Source organism: Bos grunniens, chromosome 8, assembly GCF_055505025.1.
Source record: "Bos grunniens cultivar Pamir isolate PY7600 chromosome 8, Bosgru_T2T1.0, whole genome shotgun sequence".
Lineage (NCBI taxonomy): Eukaryota > Metazoa > Chordata > Mammalia > Artiodactyla > Bovidae > Bos > Bos grunniens.
In genome coordinates this window covers 28,984,772-28,998,889 of record NC_141172.1, presented here as the reverse complement: position 1 = coordinate 28,998,889, position 14,118 = coordinate 28,984,772, and the positions used below count along the sequence as shown (strand labels likewise).

Genomic DNA, 14,118 nt, shown 5'->3' with positions numbered 1-14,118 from the left:
GGTGTTTGAGAGAAGAGAAATCCTTACTTCTTATCTATAACACATTATACAGAGACAAGTATTAAATAAATATTTAAGGAATTACCGGATAAATGACTAAAAGCCACGTTATGTAGAAAGGATTGGCTGGGGCCCTAGCTCCATTCTGCTAATCACTAATTGTCTCATTACATAACAAGTAACATACCCTCCCAGGATCTTAGTTTCCTTATATATAAAAGGAAAAAGTTAGCACATAATTTCCTTTGGCCTATTTTTTAAACATTTATATGGAAAAGTTCAAACATATACAGAAGTAGAAAGAATGACATAACGAACCCCATTGTACTCATACACCTAGCTTCAATCACTGACATATTTTTTCTTTATACCTCCAGTTACTTCTCCCACTTCAGATTATAGGCAAATTCCAGACATCATATCACTAAACTCATAAATATTTCAGAATGTATCTCCAAGACTAAACCTCTTAGAGTATCTATAATGCCATGTCATAATCTTATACTTCATGTCCAGTTCAGCTCAGTCGCTCAGTCATGTCTGAGTCTTTGTGACCCCATGGATTGCAGCATAAATCACCTTGGTAGGTCAAATTATAGTTATAACTCCTCACGTACATCTCCTTATTAGAACTATTCATCCATACACTTGCCTTGGCCTCATGTACTTCCCCACTCCTTGAATTTCAGTTTGGCTATGTGAATTATTTTCATCAAAGAGATGTTAGTGGACATAAGTCAAACCAATATTGAAATAGTCTTGCGTATTTGGACTTCTCCTCACATGTTCTAGTTTTTTGAATAAGAAGAACATGTCACTGATAACCACTGGTTCATGGAAGATAAGAAACATGTGGTGAAATTTTGAACCCTACCCAAAGCTTGGAGCCACCCCAACAATTGTAAATTTACAGGCTGAAGCACAGCTACCTCAGACAACTCACAGAGATGTGATCAAGAAAGGAATGCCTATTACTGTGTGCCCCTGATATCTGTGGTTGCTATTCAGAAAAAGCTGAAACAAAATGTTAAGTTTAGCAATTCCTTAATATCAAATATATGATATGCTAACACATTATTTTTTGGTGTAGAGTTATTTATATCTTTGGAGGTAAAATTTACACATAACGAAATGAATACATCTTAAATATCAGTCAATAAGCTTTGACAAATAGTATGTAACTGAGCAATTCAAAACACTATCAAGATAGAAACATTACCATCTCTGAAGAAAGTTCCCTCATGCCCCATCCCAATTTATTCCCACCCATCACCCATAAATACTGTCTTAATTTTTTGTTCTACCATAGCACAGTTTTATCTGTCCTAGACTGTCATATAAATAGAATCCTAAAGTAGGTACTTTTTGGTTAAGCCTTATTTACCTCACCATTATGTTTTTGAGATTCATCAATGTTGTATGCATCAGTAGTTTGCTCCTTTTTATTGATGAGTACTATCCCAAGTTACAGATTTACTGTGGTTTGTTTACTCATTCTTGATGTATACCTGGACTCTATCCATTCTGGAATCTGATGAGTGAAGTGTCTATGTCATTTTAATGCATTTTAATGCAACATTTTAATGCAAGTCTTACTGTAGATGTTTATTTTCATTTATCTTGAGAAATTAAAATAAAAGATATACAGTGCTCAGGGAGGCAGAATTAATATTGTTCAGATGACCATATTACCCAAAAGCTATCTACAGATTCAATGCAAACCCTATGAAAATACCAATAGCATTTTTCACAGAACTGGAATAAATAATCCCAAAATTTGTATGGAAACAAACAAACAAACAAAAAGAACCAGAATAGCCAAGATAGTCTTTAAAATGAGGACAAAGCTAGAGGTATTGTGCTTCTTGATTTCAGCCTATACTTCAAAGCTACAGTTATCCAAATAGTATGGTACTGGAACAAAAACAGACACATAGATCAATGAAGCAGAAGAGAGAGCCCAATGCAAGCCAACACTCATATGGTCAATTAATCTATGACAAAGGAAGCAAGAATATATACTGGAGGGAAAAACATCCTCTTCAATAAACAGTGTTGGAAAAACTGGATGGCTATATACAAAAGAACAAACAGGACTACTTTCCCATTCCAAGTACAAGATATAGAAGCAACCTAAGGGCCCACCAATAGATGAATGGATAAACAAGATATGAGATGTATACACACATACCATACACACACACACATACACACACACACACACATATATAATGGAGTATTACTCAGCCATTAAAACAAATGAAATCTTGTCATTTGTGTCAACTTATATGCACCTATAGGGTTATTCTCAGTGAAATAAGTCAGATCAGATCAGTCGCTCAGTCGTGTCCAACTCTTTGCGACCCCATGAATCGCAGCACACCAGGCCTCCCTGTCCATCACCAACTCCTGGAGTTCACCCAGACTCACATCCATTGAGTCAGTGATACCATCCAGCCATCTCATCCTCTGCCGTCCCCTTCTCCTCTTGCCCCCAATCCCTCCCAGCATCAGAGTCTTTTCCAATGAGTCAACTCTTCGCGTGAGGTGGCCAAAGTACTGGAGTTTCAGCTTTAGCATCAGTCCTTCCAAAGAAATCCCAGGGCTGATCTCCTTCAGAATGGACTGGTTGGATCTCCTTGCAGTCCAAGGGACTCTCAAGAGTCTTCTCCAACACCACACTTCAAAAGCATCAATTCTTCGGCGTTCAGCCTTCTTCACAGTCCAACTCTCACATCTATACAGGACCACAGGAAAAACCATAGCCTTGACTAGACGAACCTTTCTTGGCAAAGTAATATCTCTGCTTTTGAATATGCTATCTAGGTTGGTCATAACTTTCCTTCCAAGGAGTAAGCGTCTTTTAATTTCATGGCTGCAGTCACCATCTGTAGTGATTTTGGAGCCCAGAAAAATAAAGTCTGACACTGTTTCCACTGTTTCCCCATCTATTTCCCATGAAGTGATAGAGAAAGACAAATATTGGATTATCTCACTTACATGTGTATACTCAAAGATAAAACAAATGAACAAAACAGACTCATACAGAGAAAAAATTGGTGGCTGCCAGAGGAGGTAGCAGGATGAATTAAGTAGGTGAGTAGTATTAAGATACATGGACTTATAAAGAGATACAATGTACACATAGGATATACAGCCAATTATATTGTAACAACTTTTTATGGTGGTGGATAGTAACTAACTTTTATTAGGTCATCATTTTGCAATATACAAAAATATTGAATTGCTATATTTTTTTCTTGAAACTAGCATAATAAGTCCACTGTATTTAAGTAAGCAAAGAACAAATGGTTTGCCAGTTTTTTATTAGGTTAATTGTTGTTTTATCATAGAGTTGTAGGAGTTCTTTATAAATTTTGTATGTAAGTCCTTTGTCAGGTATATATATTTTAAATATTTCCTTTAATTCTTAAATATATTCAGATATTGATAGTGTAGTTTTAAAAACAGAATATTTATTTTGAAATAATTTTCTTCCCAAATGGTAACTTCTTTAAATCTATAGTACAAAGTCACAACCAGAATATTAAAATCATAGAGTTAAATAAAGCTCTGAAAAACATAAACAGAAATTCTAAAATTTATTCAAATAATCCTTAAAAATATGGAAAGAAGAAATAGAGAATCAAATTAGAAATGAAACCAACAGAAAATTAAAGAGAAAAATGTAGACAGAAGCCTAATCATATCAATAATTACTTATATTTTAATGGACTGCACATTCCAATTATGTTGGCAAGTCTCTTGGAATAAACTGAGAAGTTGGTTCTAAACTATACAGATACATATATGGAAAGTCAAAAGAACTAAAATGGGCAAATCTTTAAAAGAAAAGCAAATTTAGAATCCTCATACTATCTGACTTCAGAACTTACTATAAAGCTACACTGATGAAGGCAGTGTGGTATTGATCTATGTCCTTATTGATCTATATTCTTAGGCTAATAGTACAGAATCACAAAGCAGACTCAGACTTATACAGTTAACTGATTTTTAACAGTTACCAAGGTAATTCTATGAGGAAAGGATGATTTTCCAAAAAAAAAAAAAATGTTTTTCCATGAGGGAATAAATGAAAGTGAAGCATTTTCTTTTTATAGCACTTAAAAAAGTAACTTGAGATGGACCAGAGACCTAAATACAAGAACTAAAATCAAAGTTTCTAAAGGGAAAAAAAGACAGGAGATCTTTATGATGTTGGGTGAGATAAGAATTTCTTAGAACACAGAGGGTACAAACTATAAAAGAAAATAAAAATGATTGACTGAACTTTCAAATTCAAAATTGTGCTCTTTGAAAAACAAGGTTAAGAAAGCAAAAGGTGAGACTTATATTCGGGAAAGATACTTGTAAAACATATACAACATAAGTTTGTATCTAGAGTATACACAGAACACATGATTCAATAATAAGACAACTCTATGACACCTATGAATGTTTTTTTTTCATGCGCAGAAGATTTGAACATACTTTCCCACCAAAAAATAACCATTTAATTCTTGAAAAGATACTTAACATCACTAGACATTATAGAAACACAAATTCAAACCATGAAGAAATACCAATATTCATTCACTAGAAACATAAAAACTAAAAAGACAGACAATTCCAAGTGTTGACAAGGATATAGAGAAACTAGGATTCTCATAACATGCTGGTTCCACATACACAGTGAGAGAGCGTTAATGGAAGACAGTTTGCAGTGTCTTATACAGTTAAATATATATTAACCTTATATCCTAATATCTCTCATCACAAATATTTACCTAAAACAAATGAACATATATGCCAGGATAATTTCTGTACATGACTATTCATAGTGGAATTATAAATAACCAAAGACTAAAAACAATACAAATGTCATTCAACTGGTACATAAAGAAAATGTAGCATATCCTTAGAATGGAATAGATTCAGCAATAAAAAAGGAAAAACTATAGGTACGTGCACCAACACAAACTTCTAAGTGAAATAAGCCAGAGACCAAGGTGATATAGTGCTGATCAGTGGTTACCTATACCCAGGGGTTGAGAAAGATAACTGACTTCAAAAGAGGTAAGAGAAAGCATTTGAAGTCACGGAAGATACTTGATTGTGATATTGATGAGACAAATGTCCACAATGGCCAATATCGAACTTCACATTTACAGTGAGGCAATATTATTTACAGTGAGGCAATATACCACACACACACACATGCACACACGCACACACACACAAAGAAAATACATACAGGGGAAGTTTATCAAATCAGATAATATCAACACTAAAATCCTCTAATTCTTTAACTATTTGGTTTTGTGTTATAAGGGAAAAAATAATGAATGGATGACTGAGCATGAGCCCAACCCATCCTTTCTCTTTGCTAGAAATGAATGACTCCATCTGGGTGGGGAATTCATCAAAATGATGCCATGTTAAAATGCAACATGAATGGAATACAAATTAAAATTATTTCTACTTAAAAATTCCTTTCAATTTTCAGATAATTCACAAAGAGAAAGTTGACACAATCATGTGAAATTCAATAGCATTTTAGGCCTGGTTTTTCCATTCTGGCTTCCTTTATTTTGGTACTGGGAAGCGGTTTATCACATCTGCACGCACGCAGGCATGCTAAGTCCCTTCAGTCGTGTCCGACTCTGTGCGACCCCATGGACGGCAGCCCACCAGGCTCTTCTGTCATGGAATTCTCTAGGCAAGAGTACTGGAGTGGGTTGCCATTTCCTTCTCCACATCTTCAGCCACTCTCAAACACAGGACACACTAGTTTCCACCAAGGACCACCTTGACAGGTATGAGAAAGTTATTAATAACAAATATCATCATAACTCTTTCATCGTTATTATGTCTTGCCTCATTCATCTGAAAAAATTGACTCAGTGCTTACATGACAGGGGTAATATAAGAAGGCTGGTTTGGTAGTTAGCCACATAAACAGACAAATATAATTGATATAGGGAATATATATATATATTATATTAACCATATATGCAGGTCTTCATTGAACACCAGTAGTGGGACACTGTTGCAGCTGCTTTATAAAAATTATCCCATGTAATGCTCTCAATAAACCTATAGATTTATAGTATTATTCCCATGTTACAGAAAAGGAAATGAGTCAAATAAAGTATGAAACTTGGCCAAGCTACGCATAAATTTCATGTTCTCTCTACTATGCCACGTGCTATTCTGAATATTATGAGAATAGCAAAAATAAATAAATGAATAAATAATTAGATAAAATAATCAGTATTGTACTTCCCTGGTGGTCCAGTGGTTGATAATTTGCCTGCCAATGTAGAGGAAATGGGTTTGATCCCTGATCCAGGAAGACCCCACACGTCACAGAGCAACTAAGCCTGAGCACCACAACCACTGAGCCTGTGCTCTAGATCCTGCTAGCCAGAACCACTGAGTCCACATGCTGCAACTATTGAAGCCCATGCACCTAGAGACTGTGCTCTGCAACAAGAGAAGCCAACTCAATTAGAGCCCATGAACCACAATGAAGAATAGCCCTTGTCCTGGGTGTTCACTGGAAGGACTGATGCTGAGGCTGAAACTCCAATACTTTGGCCACCTCATGTGAAGAGTTGACTCATTGGAAAAGACCCTGATGCTGGGAGGGATAGGGGGCAGGAGGAGAAGGGGACGACAGAGGATGAGATGGCTGGATGGCATCACCAACTCGATGCATATGAGTTTGGGTGGACCCCAGGAGGTGGTGATGGACAGGGAGGCCTGGCATGCTGCGACTCATGGGGTCACAAAGAGTCAGACATGACTGAGCAACTGAACTGAACTGAACCACAACTAGAGAAACCCTGCATGTAGCAATGAACACCCAGTGCAGCCAGAATAAACATAAATAAATAAATAAAATTTAAAATAATCAGATATATTATTCCTGCCTTTAAGCAACTGACAATTTTATAATCTATGAACTCAAAACAGGCAGGACAACTGACTTACAGCATGAATAATGCACTTACATGCATGTATATACACGTGTATGAAACAGGTGGGTACACAGACAGACTCATCTGAAATGATACCTAACAGCACAATTTAAAATACAGTGGTCACAGTTCAAAATTAAATGCTCAAGCTGGAAATCTCTCCTCTCAAGGAATCTTTTTGAGTTGCCAGGCATAGTGCCAAAATCTGACTGCAAATAGCTTTGCTTTATTTTCAAAGCTTTTCTTTTTACTTCCTCTGTTATAAACTCCTTAAAGATAGGCACAGTGCCATATAAGTACCTTGAAGTCCCTGCAATGTCTTTATCGAAGCTAATTTGAAAATATTGTTTAAATGCTAACTGAGTACATGCACACGTTTTTAAGAAAAAAATGGACATTTGGGTTCTGATTCTTAGCAATCCTTATTTATTTCAATCTGACGTTGGTGTCCTCTCAGCCCTAACAACTATATTCTAATTAAAATTCACACTAGTTTCAAATCCTTAATACAGAATACAGCATGCTTGTCACACAAGTGGCTTCAGTTCAGTTTTTGTCCCTCAGTCATATCCAACTCTTTGCGACCCCATGGAGTGCAGCACACCCGGCCTCCCTATCCTTCACCATCTCCCAGAGCTTGCTCAAACTCATGTCCATTGAGTCCGTGATGCCATCCAACCATCTCATCCTTTGTCATCTCTATCTCCTTCTGCCTTCAATCTTTCCCAGCATCAAGGTCTTTTCTGATGAGTCAGCTCTTTGCATCAGGTGGCCAAAGTACTGCAGTTTCAGCTTCAGCATCAGTCCATCCAATGAATATTCAGGATTGATTATATTTAGGATTGTCTGATCTCCTTGCAGTCCAAATGACTCTCAAGAGTCTTCGCCAACACCACAATTCAAAAACATCAATTCTTTGGTGCTCAGTCTTTTTATTGTCCAGCTCTCATATCCATACACAACTACTAGAAAAACCATAGCTTTGACTAGACCGACCTTTGTTAGCAAAATAATGTCTCTGCTTTTCAATATGCTGTCTAGGCTGGTCATAACTTTTCTTCCAAGCAGCAAGCATCTTTTAATTTTGTGGCTGCAGCCACCATCTGCAGTGATTATTGAGCCCAAGAAAATAAAGTCTGTCACTGTTTCCATTGTTTCCCCATCTTTTTGCCATGAAGTGATGGGACCGATTGCCATGATCTTCGTTTTCTAAATATTGAGCTTTAAGCCAGCTTTTTTACTCTCGTTTTTCACTTTCATCAAGAGGCTCTTTAGTTCTTCTTCACTTTCTGCCATTAAGTGTGGTGTCATCTACATATCTGAGATTATTGATATTTCTCCTGCAATCTCAATTCCAGCTTGTGCTTCATCCAGCCCAGGATCATGTAGTCTCCATGTGAGTTAAATAAACAGGGTGACAACATACAGCCTTGACGTACTAATTGCCCAATTTTGAACTATTCCATTGTTCCATGTCCGGTTCTAACTGCTTCTTCTTGACCTGCATACAGATTTATCAGGAGGCAGGTAAGATGGTCTCTTATTCCCATCTCTTTCAAAATTTTCCACAGTTTGTCATCATCCACACAGTCAAAGGCTTTAGTGTAGTCAATGAAGCAAAAGTAGATGTTTTTCTGGAATTCTCTTGCTTTTTTGATGAGCCAATGGATGTTAGAAGTTTGATCTCTGGTGCCTCTGCCCTTTCTAAATCCAGCTTGTACATCTGGAAGTTCTGTTCTTGTACTATTGAAGACTAACTTGTACTATTGAAGACTAACTATTGAAGATTTTTAGCATTAACTTGCTAGCATGTGAAATGAGTGCAAATATGTGGTAGTTTGAACATTGTTTGCCATTTCCCTTCTTTGAGACTGAAATGAAAACTGACCTTTTCTAGTCCTGTGGCCACTGCTGAGTTTTCCAAATTTGCTGGCATATTGAGTGCAGCACTTTCACAGCATCATCTTTTAGGATTTGAAATAGCTCAACTGGAATTCCATCACCTCCACTAGATTTGTTCATGTGATGCTTCCTAAGGTCTACTTGACTTCACACTCCAAGATGTCTGGCTCTAGATGAGGGATCACACTCTCATGGTTATCTGGGTCATAAAGATCTTTTTTGTATAGTACTTCTGTGTATTCTTGCCACCTCTTCTTAATATCTTCTGCTTCTGTTAGGTCCATATCATTTCTGTCCTTTCTTGTGCCCATCTTTGCATGAAATATTCCCTTGAAAATATCTCTAATTTTTTTTGTAGCAATCTCTTATCTTTCCCATCCTATTGTTTTCCTCTATTTCTTCGCATTGTTCACTTAGCAAGGCTTTCTTATCTTTCTTTGCTATTTTTTGGAACTCTGCATTCAGATGTGCATCTGTTTCTCCTTTGTTTTTCTCTTCTCTCTTTTTTTTCAGCTATTTGTAAGGCCTTCTAAGACAACCATTTTGCCTTTATGCATTTCTTCTTTCTTGGGGATGGTTTTGATCTCTGCCTCCTGTACAGTGTCATGAACTTCCATCCATAGTTCTTCAGACACTCTTTCTAACAGATCAAACCCCTTGAATCTATTTGTCACTTCCACTGTAAAATTGTAAGGGATTTGATTCAGGTCATACCCGAATGGCTGAGTGGTTTTCTCTGCTTTCTTCAATTTAAGTCTGAATTTGGCAATAAGGAATTCATGATCTGCACCACAGTCCACTCCTGGTCTTGTTATTGCTGACTATATAGAGCTTCTCTATCTTTGGCTGCAAAGAATAGAATTAATCTGATTTTGATATAGACCATCTGGTGATATCCAGAGTCATCTATTGTGTTGTTGGAAGAGGGTGTTTGCTATGACCTTAGAGTCATAGCAAAGTCAAAGTCTCTTAGCAAAACTCTTAGCCTTTGACCTGCTTCACTTTGTACTCCAAGGCCAAACTTGCCTGTTACTTCAGGTATCTCTTAACTTCCTACTTTTGCATTTTAGTCCCCTGTGATGAAAAGGACATCTTTTTGGGGTGTTAGTTCTAGAAGGTTTTGTAGGCCTTCATATAACCATTCAGCTTCTCCAGCATTAGTGGTTGGGGTATAGACTTGGATTACTGTCATATTGAATGGTTTGCCTTGGAAATGAATGGAGATCAAACCAAGTGGCTTCAGGGACAGTCATTTCAACCTGAACGCTAAAAGACTGGTCTAGGGTCCAGGAAAAGAAATAGAAAGTAAGGGAAGAAGTATTCCACATCTCCAGACTCTGCTGTTTTTAGGGAAGTAGCTACAAACCAAGGTTTGTTTCTTATTCACCCATCACTTCTGTACTTCGTCTTGACTGTGAACTCCCAGTCAAGTCATTAACCTCCCAGAGTCCCAATTTTCTCATCTGCCAAGTGTAGGTAATTAAAGTAATCCTAATTTTGCTGGGCTGTTGCAAGGTTTATCTGTGACAATATATATGAAGACAAATGAAAATGTCTCAAATATCTTACAAACATTTACCTATTATAAGCATATGCATTTAAATAGCATTGCTACAGCTGAGTTCATGCAGGATTGATAGAGGACTTAAGCTTAGGTGAAATCTAAGTCTCCTTGATTCTTGCATTTAAGAAGCCTGAAAGTTGGGTGATTCAGCTGGAAAGGAAAGTGACCCTCAGCATGAGGATAGAGTGAGATGCCGAAGAAGGGGAGAGAGCAGAAACAGGAGAGAGGCTGTTTAATGTTTGAAACCAGTTCCAAGCTAATTAGAAACATGAGCCTACATACCTGTAACTTACCTCATTGGTATATAATCTGTAACCTGAGAGCCCCTCACAGAGAAGTAAAAATAGCAATGCTCTTCAGCAGCCAGGGGCTCTGCTAAGTGAGTGAGGGTGGGCATGGGGAAGGGCAAAGGGACCAAAAAGAGAATTCCAGTCCTCTGGTACAGAGGAGAACTCTTCCTCCTCTCTCCTCTGGGTGATGGGAGGGCGTGAGTGGCCAACAGAGGTGACATCAAGGACGGAACAAGGCAACCTTCAGGGGAGAGGAGGTCATGCTGCCTTAGAGTCACCCAATGCTATGATTTTTCCTCCAAACTATGATTTTTCCTCCAAACTGGAATGTCATTAAGTTCCAAGACTCCCTGCTCCTGCCACTATTGAGATGAGTAAATTCATCTATGAGAGGCATGGCTGGTGCAGGCGCAGAGCAGAGGAGGCTGCCTCTCCAGGCATGGAGCTGGCATCCAGTGGGATGAAGCAGCAACTGGCTGAATGGTCACCCCACTTTCCACGAATACTTATTCCCTCATTGAATGAGTGAGTTTGTGCAGCCCAGAGAGCAATGAGGTCCCCTCCCTCAGTTTAGGAGCCAACCCTGTGCCACACTTCACCATCAACTGTTCATGTAACTGAGGAAAGCTTTGGCCTTGGTTGCGTCTGTGTGTACTCAGACACTCAGTTACCTCCAACTCTTTGTGACCCCATGGACTGTAACCCACCAGGCTCCTCTGTCCATGGGATTCTCCAGGCAAGAATACTGCAGTGGGTTGCCATTTCCTTCTTCAGGGGATCTTCCCCACCTAGTGATCGAACCCATGTCTTTTGCACTGGCAGGCGAATTTGTTACCACTGAACCACTGATGAAGTCCCTCATCCTTGGTTAACACCTATTATATGGAGAAAGCAACCGAGTAGCAAGGGGGTGAAGCTAATTTTTCATTCTTCACACTAAAAAATAGCACTTGGGAATGTTTTTCCACATTCTCTGGAATAATCATATACTGGATGCTTTTAAAAGAATAAACACACTTTGCTGAACTCCTAATGTTGATTCAACCTTACTGGCATGAAAAAAAAAAAGAACAGTATCATGGAAGATGTTAGATATCAAGATGGTCCAGAATTTCAAATCCTCTAAAAAATAAAGAAAACCAAACCAAAATTTTAAATTGTATAATCCATGCCCTTTGGCTAAGTAAATTTCACTCTGCTATTTCAAACAAGTTTTAGGCTTACTTTGTAAACCTCTGTTTGGTCATGTAAATGGGCTTTGTTCATTCACTTTGTAAGAACTCAAATCATCTTCCTGTCGCCATTTGAAGAAGGTAGAATCTTGTTTTCAATCTGCCTCTTCCGCATAGATGACTTACCAAAGCTTTATTTACTATGAAGAAGTCACAGAGAAGGCTCATGAGCTCTCCCTGGCTTCCCGAGAAGAAGGGAGGTTCATTCCTCCCAAAAGCTGTCAGGAAGATGGTACCAGGGACATGGAAAAAAAGTCTGTCACTGTTTCCATTGTCTCCCCATCTATTTGCCATGAAGTGATGAGACAGGAGGCCATGATCTTAGTTTTTTGAATGTTGAGTTTTAAATCAGCTTTTTCACCCTCCTTTTTCACTTTCATCAAGGGGCTCTTTAATTCCTCTTTGCATTATATCTTCCTAGATGAGATGAGTATCTGCTGTTGCTGCCTGCCCAGCATCCCTTCTTCATGTCCCTGGTACCATCTTCCTGACAGCTTTTGGAAGGAATGACCCTTCCACTGACTGTAGCCTTGTAAGTTTTCAACTTCTTACATACTACCTGTGAACAAATATGTGTTTGACTCAAATTAAACTAACCAGGTTCTCTTTCCTTGAAATCTGAATCCTAAGCAAAGTGTTACAAGAATGTTACAAAGAATGTTATGAGGATGTTCAAATGGCTAGCTGTCTTTTATCCTGACACCTTACGTTTTGACTTTGAAGACTTTCTCCACGAGTTGTGCCATTAGATTCCAAAAGCTTCCATGCTTCTTCTCCATTCCAAGGACTGGTCTTAGTCTTGAGCTTTTTCTTGAATCCACAGTCCCACAGCCTTCAATAAATTCATTTCTTTTGTTTCTGATGTTACCCAGAATAGGTCTGTTGCTTGAACTCAAGCATGCCTAATTGGAATAATAGGTAATGTTCTATTATAGAATATGAAGTCTCTCAAGTCTAGGCCTGCTTGGCCAAAATGAACTTGCTGCTCTTTCTCCAATCATGCAGACAGAGAGATGCCCAGTAATGAGCTCATGAAGTTGAGTAATAATTTCAGACAATTGCTTTTCAGTCTCCCTAGAGCTCTAATTAGAATCATTTATTTGTCTTCAGTTCAGGCAACCTTTGCTGTGGAGGTGAGGATCCTTGAAGGACATGGGGAGGATCTTCACATTATTTTGATCTGAGAAAAATCCTTCAGAATGATGTTGAAAACTTTGTAAAATACAGCCATACTGCTAAGCAATATTGAGCTAGACCCCAAGCAAATATTTTTTCCACTTTCAGGGAAAATGGTCTTCATATGGAACTCCTCGCTTATGTTACGCCTCCTTGCTACAGTTCATTTTTTCTACCTTGGTAGTTACATTAGGATGTCATAGAGCTTTAAGATGTCTATACCATCTGAAACCATCAAAAATGTAACAATTGAATGTAAATAACAGTCTACCAGAAAAACATTCACAAGTACTGACTTCTGTACATAGAATGTAGTGAAATAGTTAATAGTGGAAAGATATTTGTGTGCTCAGAGAAAATATAGGCCTAATTGTTCTACAAAGCACAGCAGGAAATGACTGTCAGAAGTTATATACAGTACAGGGTACAAGCTAGTTTTTTGGCCTTCTACGTTACCAAATATCATTATAAAATTGAATCTCATAATTCTATAGCTATTCCCTGCTCCCATTTACTTTTCTTCGGGAAAAATTTTCCCCCTCTGTGGCATTAGTAACAGCACCCATATTTCAACCTTCTGTGTTAATCTCAAGATCAAGCCACAGCTTCTACCCCTTAGCTAAAGAGTTGCTTGGGATCAACTGTGCTTTGACACTTTCTTCCAATTTATTATCCTTGCCTTCATAAAAATATGCATTTGGAAGTTTCATAAATTCTTTCTGGTCATTCCAGTTCCATTTGAAATCGTAATGTTATAATTTGTAGAGCAGAAGCCCAGTAACCTACAAAGGTGACTCGAATAACAGCTACATAGATTTGAGTTAGGCGGTAGAAGAGTCCTGTCCAGTAAGTCTTCTATTCATGCATCTCATGGATTAGTCCCATTCATGGTGACTAATGTGGGACAACCTTTTAATATTAGAAAAAACTTTACAGAATGGTGTATCTAAAGCACTTTGTAGAAAGATAAA

General features: G+C 37.9%; 1 protein-coding gene across 3 annotated transcripts in view; it reads right to left on the bottom strand.

The window, feature by feature from the left end:
* Positions 1-14,118, bottom strand: part of LOC147366884 (uncharacterized) — a 636,757-nt gene that overhangs the window by 528,088 nt on the left and 94,551 nt on the right. The gene's annotated exons all lie outside the window — the stretch shown is intronic.